This window comes from Canis aureus, chromosome 15, assembly GCF_053574225.1.
Source record: "Canis aureus isolate CA01 chromosome 15, VMU_Caureus_v.1.0, whole genome shotgun sequence".
NCBI classification, from domain to species: domain Eukaryota; kingdom Metazoa; phylum Chordata; class Mammalia; order Carnivora; family Canidae; genus Canis; species Canis aureus.
In genome coordinates, this window is record NC_135625.1 from 20568627 (window position 1) to 20575120 (window position 6494).

Below are 6494 nucleotides of genomic sequence, written 5' to 3' on the forward strand. Positions count from 1 at the left end.
GTGGATGGCAGACAGAGGATCAACCAGGTAAACCATCAGTCTTAGAGCCGAAAGGAATAACCCCTCTCTTACCGGGTGAGACTCTGCCATAGGATTACAGCCTAAAGTAATATATTGGGCTTGCCTACAGTTTTGGTAAAATTAATTCTAAAACCTTAAATGGTTGCGTATTGCCACCATTTGCTATTTAATAATGTTTTTAAGGGGTTATTTTGGACTTTAAACTGATGTGGAGGGATCTTGTAGTGTAAACTGATTGATTTCATTATCTGTGCTGACCCCCAGTGGTGGAGGTAAGAAGGGACACCCAAGGCGTGAGCGTTGGCGTTAGTGCATCCAGGAAACAGACGTTTACAGACCTAAGAAGAGACAGTAACCAATCCTTATAATCAATGTGCAATAACCTTGTAGATTTGTTCTTTCCCTTCAGAAATGAGAACATCATCTCTGTAGTTGCGAGTAAACACTTTTATTTACAAGTACTGAAAAATCAAAATTTTGACCTCCAGATACAAGGCCATAGAAAAATGTTCTAAAAATTTCAGGTATTATTCAGCAGCAAACATTACTGAAATGAACCATGGGTCAGGCATTTGTCTAGGCCCTTGGAATAGAAAGACCAATAAAACAGGGACTTTAGCTAGAGGAACTCATAGTTCTTTCCCCATAATGAACAACCAACAAATTATTATATTCAGTGTGACATGCTCTGTTATAGCAATAAATTTGCTTTTTCCAATAAAATTATTAACAGCATCAAACATCAGAGATATTAGGGAAGAAAAAAATAACCTGGCAACTATAGGATTGTCGGAATAAACCAATAGAAAGGGCATACTTTTAAAATATGCCAAATTACAAATTAAATAGAAAATAGTTGGTAATGAAGCAAACAGCAAAAATTTTAGCAAGCTGTATTATGAAAAGAAAATGAATGCAGTGACCTGAGCTTTGGATGTCTTTGTCATGCAAAATGGAAAGTGGAAAACAGGCAATATGCATTTATCTGAATATATTAACACATTTCAGTAAAAAGTAGGCTGAAATACATTCATCCTTAGATGAACAAAAGGAATAATGTTTTAGATTTGAGCAACCTTAGCTGAAAGGATAGAAGCAATTTCAAGCTATTTTCAAAGAAAGTAACAAACTAAATTGGGACAAAATTTAGGATTAATTTAATTTAATTAGAATTTAATTACATTTAATTAGTAGTCTGGGGGTAAATGTTACCTAAATAAATGACAACCAAGGAATGACAGACATGTTCTAAAATATCAAAAACTAACAGGCTCTTGGTTTGGACAAATATCACTCAGGAAGGACCAAAATGGAAATTTCTACTTTTTAAGAAAATGTTAGGCTTTTAGGTAAAGATGATTGAATGCAGTAGATCACAGGCTCTACCTCCCTCAATACCTAATGGATATAAACTACCCAAAGAGGAACAGCAGAGTTCCTCTAGAGTAACTAAACATGGTATAATGTTAGGCTATAACCTTCAGAAGGAGATTCTGGTTAATGAAAGAGAAAGAAAACTTTGGCAAGGCTCTGCCAGATGTCAGACTCACCCTCATCCATAAAATGAGTTTATGGGCCACTGGGCAGTGCAGGTGCAGAGTCCAGGACCACAAAACCACAAGGATCTCCAAGAATGTTTGCCATTGTCTCAAAATGAAAATAAAATAAATAAAATAAAATAAAATAAAATAAAATAAAATAAAATAAAATAATAAAAAAATCTCAATACTGTTATTTTAAATTTTTTAAAAAATATTTTATAGGAAAATTTTTACTGTGAAATATGTGATCTGATATGTTTGCTATGATAAAGAACAGGAGTATCTCCAAAAATGAGGGTTCAGAACCCACCATAATTTCTAAATGGCCCTGCTAATATGCCCCATACTGAAGAGAAAGGGACTGAGGGAATGCCTTTATCTTAAAGGCCAGGAGTGATTTCACGTTTACTTCAGTTATCTATTTTTCTGTTAAATTCAAGAAAATATAACTACTAAAATTAAAAAAAAAAAAAAACTGGCTAGATGGGCTCAACAGTAGAGTGGAAATGACCAAAGATAAAAGCAGGGCACTTAAAAGCAGTGAATAGAAATTACTCAACCTGAACAACAGAAAATAGATTGGAAAAAAAAGGAATAGGGCCTCAGGGTCCTGAGGAACAATAACAAAAGTTATTTTTTATATCATCGAAGTCCTAGAATGAAAGAAGAAAGAATGGGGAGCTAGAAAAACTTATGAAGAAATAATGACTGAAAACTTATTGACTTATTTCACTCAGCATAATACCCTCCAGTTCCATCCACATCAATGTAAATGGTCGGTATTTGTCCTTTCTGATGACTAATATTGCATTGTATCTATAGACCACATCTTCTTTATCCATTTATCTGTCGAAGGACATCTCGGTGCCTTCCACAGTTTGGCTATTGCGGACATTGCTGCTATGAACATTGGGGTGCACGTGTCCTGTCGTTTCACTACATCTGTATCTTTGAGGTAAATACCCAGTACTGCAGTTGCTGGGTCATAGGGTGGCTCTATTTTTAACTTCTTGAGGAACCTTTACATTGTTTTCCAGGTTGGCTGTACCAGTTTGCATTCCCACCAAAAGTGCAAGAGGATTCCCCTTTCTCTGCATCCTCTCCAACATTTGTTGTTTCCTGTCTTTTTAGTTTTAGCCAGCAGAATAGATTTTAAAATAAGAAAAGAAAACATAATTCAACTACACGCTGTGCATAAGAAACTCACTTCAAACATAACAACATATGTAGGTTGAAAGTTAAAGGATGAAAGAAGATACAACATTCTAATATTGACACCAGATAACAGATAAAGTGGACTTCAGAGAAAAAATTAAAAGAAATAAAGAAGCATATTATATAATTATGTTTTAAAATACACCAAGAAGACATAGAGATATTAATAGTGTGTGTACCAAGCAATTTGGTGTGTACCAAAGTGCTTTAAAATTCAAATAAAGGCAAATATAAAATTTTTACTCAAAATTAGCATTATAATGATCCCATTTATTTAGAATTATTTTAGTCTATCCATCCTTCCGTCACCCATCTTTCTATCTTCCTATCTATCTGTATATGTTCCCAGAGAGGTGGGTGGTATAATATTTCCTATATTTAATGATGGTTATTTCTAGGGTAGGGGGTTGAGAATGGTTTTTTACCATCTTCTTTGTCTTTTGCCATATTAGTCTGCTGTATTTTTTTAAGATGAACAGTCTTAAAAGCAGTAAAATCACAAAAAGAAATAGCTACATTAAAGTAAAATAATGTAGAAATTAATGAGTTGAGTGTTTGAACTTTTTATTGGCATTTCTAATTAGATTTAAATTAGATTTTGGAACACTATCTCACAGAAAGCAGATGTGCTCAACTTATGTTTACCGTGCATTTGCTTGTGGTTCACTTTAAGCAACTTGCTTTGTAAAGGGACATGAACTGTACCAGATTTTAAGTATACATAAATGCTTATTTATTGGTTTAATTAAAATGAGATAAAGTCAACTCTTCATTTGAATAAAATAGAGCATCCTGATCTGTGTTCTGGGGCACCATGTGTTCTAGGTATATGGAGATGGCTGATGCTTTCAGCCATCAGGAAGGCTTGGTGGGGCCTGGGGCCCTGGAACCCCTGAGCCATTCACCTCAGGCCACAAGCACTGTTGTCCATTTACCCCTGTGTGCTCTAAGAATATTATTTTCTGTGCATACTGTGTTGAAAAAAAAAGGAGCTGAAAGATTTATTATTCTTATGCATAAGTCACATTGGCAAACAAAGGTGAAATTTCTCCTAGATTAACTAAGAAACTTCACCAATATTGATGTCAATATGCATATTACTAAACTGATCAACTGATTTTTAAGTAAGACAATGAGCTAGAATTGCGGAATTATAGTAGTTATAGGTTCTGTTTCACAGAATGTAGCAATAACCTTTTAAGTCTAGGTATCTTAAGAGACTCTATAGTTAAGCAGAAATTAATACAAGATTAATTAATACTACTCTGAATGCTTTCAGTGTACCAATTTATCAAATCTAACTAGATGATTCAGGAGAGTTCCTGCTTTTCTGCAATACAAAGAGAAGAGAGAATATTTTATTTTATTTTTATATTCCTCAGATTATTAATGTTCTCGAGCAGCATTCTCAAGGCTAAGTACACTAGTTCCAAGCAGCACCAAGAAAAAGCAGCCTTGAGAAGATTAGATTTTAAAATAGAAAAAATTAAAAGAGCCAAGAACATTTCAGACACTATTAAAGAAGAAAGGGGAAATTTACCCTGCCAAATATCAGAACTTCTATGAAGCCACATCACTTAAGGGAGCATGGTATTGCCATAGAGATAAGCCAATTGACCAATGAAACTCTCATAAAGCAAAATAGATAGTCTTCAAACAGACTTCCACCTATTTGATCTTTGATATGTGATATAGGTAGCATGGCAGGTCAGCAGGGAAAGGAGGGACTTTTTCAATAAATAGGATTAGAAAAAAATGGTTACTGATATAGGGAAAAAGAAAATTATATTTTTATCTTTATCTACAAAAATTAATTCCAGATGGATCAAGGACTTAAATGTCAGAAGCAAAACTTTAAAATGTTTAGTAGAAAATATGGGAGAATGAGATACAAAAAGACATTTAACCATAAAAGGAGAAAGAAATTTTTTATTGTAGTAAAATTAAGAACTTCTTTCATCAAAAAGCAAACAGACAGACTATAAATTGGAAGAAGATATTTGCGGTACATAAAACTTTCAAAAAGGTTAATATCATATCAATGCAGTATAAGGAGCTTCTATGAATTAATAAAAAATGATAACCCAGTAGAAAATTGGCAAAAGAAATTAATAGGGATTTCACAGAAGAGGAAACATATGGTTGATAAACATATAAAATTTTGCCCAACCTCAGTAATCAGGAAAATGAACAAGACATTTTGCATCTATTCTATTGGCAACTATTAGGCAGATAATACCAAATTTGGAGAGATTGTGGACCAAGAGATTACCTATTTATAATTTGGTGAGAGTTTAAATTAGAACCACTGCTTTGGAAAATAATTTGGATTATCTCATGAAGTTGAGCATTCTCTTATTTTATGGCAGAGTAATCCCTCTACAATAAGCCACAAAGACACTGTTGCCCATGTGCATCAGAAGACATTAAAATAATAACAATAATAATAATACCCAGTGCCATTCATAATAGCAAAAATCCAGAAATAAATCCAAATGTTCATTGATGGGAGAATGGGTAAAGTAGCAGGATAATGGATAAATAAGTTAGACACTTAGAAACAATGTTATTTATTCAATCATATGTATGTGAGAAAATATTTTTTTAAGCAACAGAATCATAAACATAAATTCGGGATAGTGGTTACCCCTGGACTAGAGGTTATAAAGCAGAGAAGAGACAGGGGAAGAGTAGTCACCTATAGATGTGAGGGTCAGAATTCTAATTCTTAAGTTGTGTGGTGGGGTGTCAGGTGATTGTTGTATTATTCAAGTACATTCAAATATATTTATATAGAGGCCCAAGCACAGTCCAGGATGAACTATGAACCAACATGTCCTAAACCAAGAATTATGATTAATGTGTTTTGTGTACTTGAAATCATTTTAAAAAGAAAAGTAAAACAACAGAATCTTTTTTTTTTTTTTTTTTAACAACAGAATCTTAAATGGAATGTAGGGCTTCTTGTCATTTTCTTATTCTACAGATCTCTTTGTTGCCTCTTTAGCAATGTTTTTTTACATTTAACTTTTTAAAAAGATTTTTACCTATTCATTTGACAGAGAGAGAGAGAGAGAGAGAGCACAAGCAGGGGGAGCAACAGAGGGAGAGAGAGAAGCAGGGTCTCTGCCGAGCAGGGAGCCCAACATGGGGTCCAACCCCAGGACCCTGGGATCCTGACCCAAGCTGAAGGCAGACACTCAACCACCCATCCAATCAGGTGCCCCAAATTTAATTTTTTGTAAAATATCTTACATTTGGTTCTTCAGATTTCTTTTCCAAGTCTACTCTTAAATACATAGTGTTTGCTATCTATTAGTTTCCAGGTGAGAAAGTTCAGAATACATTCTTTTCAGGGTTCAGCTTCTGCACTATGTTGTAAGTATTAATGTTTCATGTAAAGTATTATTTCCTTTCTAATTTTAACTGTCACCTAGAAACAAGGTGGCATTATACTCTACCAGTGTTTGGGCTGATTTTTAATGTAGTCTAGGATAGAATAAAATGCTGGCTTCTAACAAAACAGATTCATCAATGGCCAATCACATTAATCTGTTAGTTGCTAGCTATCTTTGTATTTTCCCACTGAATTGGAAAAGAAAGTACAAACTTTGTGAAGTTTGCCTAGTTGTGCAACCCATAACATTTAGGGAGCTTGTTTTGTTTTTGTTTTTTAAACTTTTGCTGTGTAACTGTCACACTTCATATCTCGTGTGA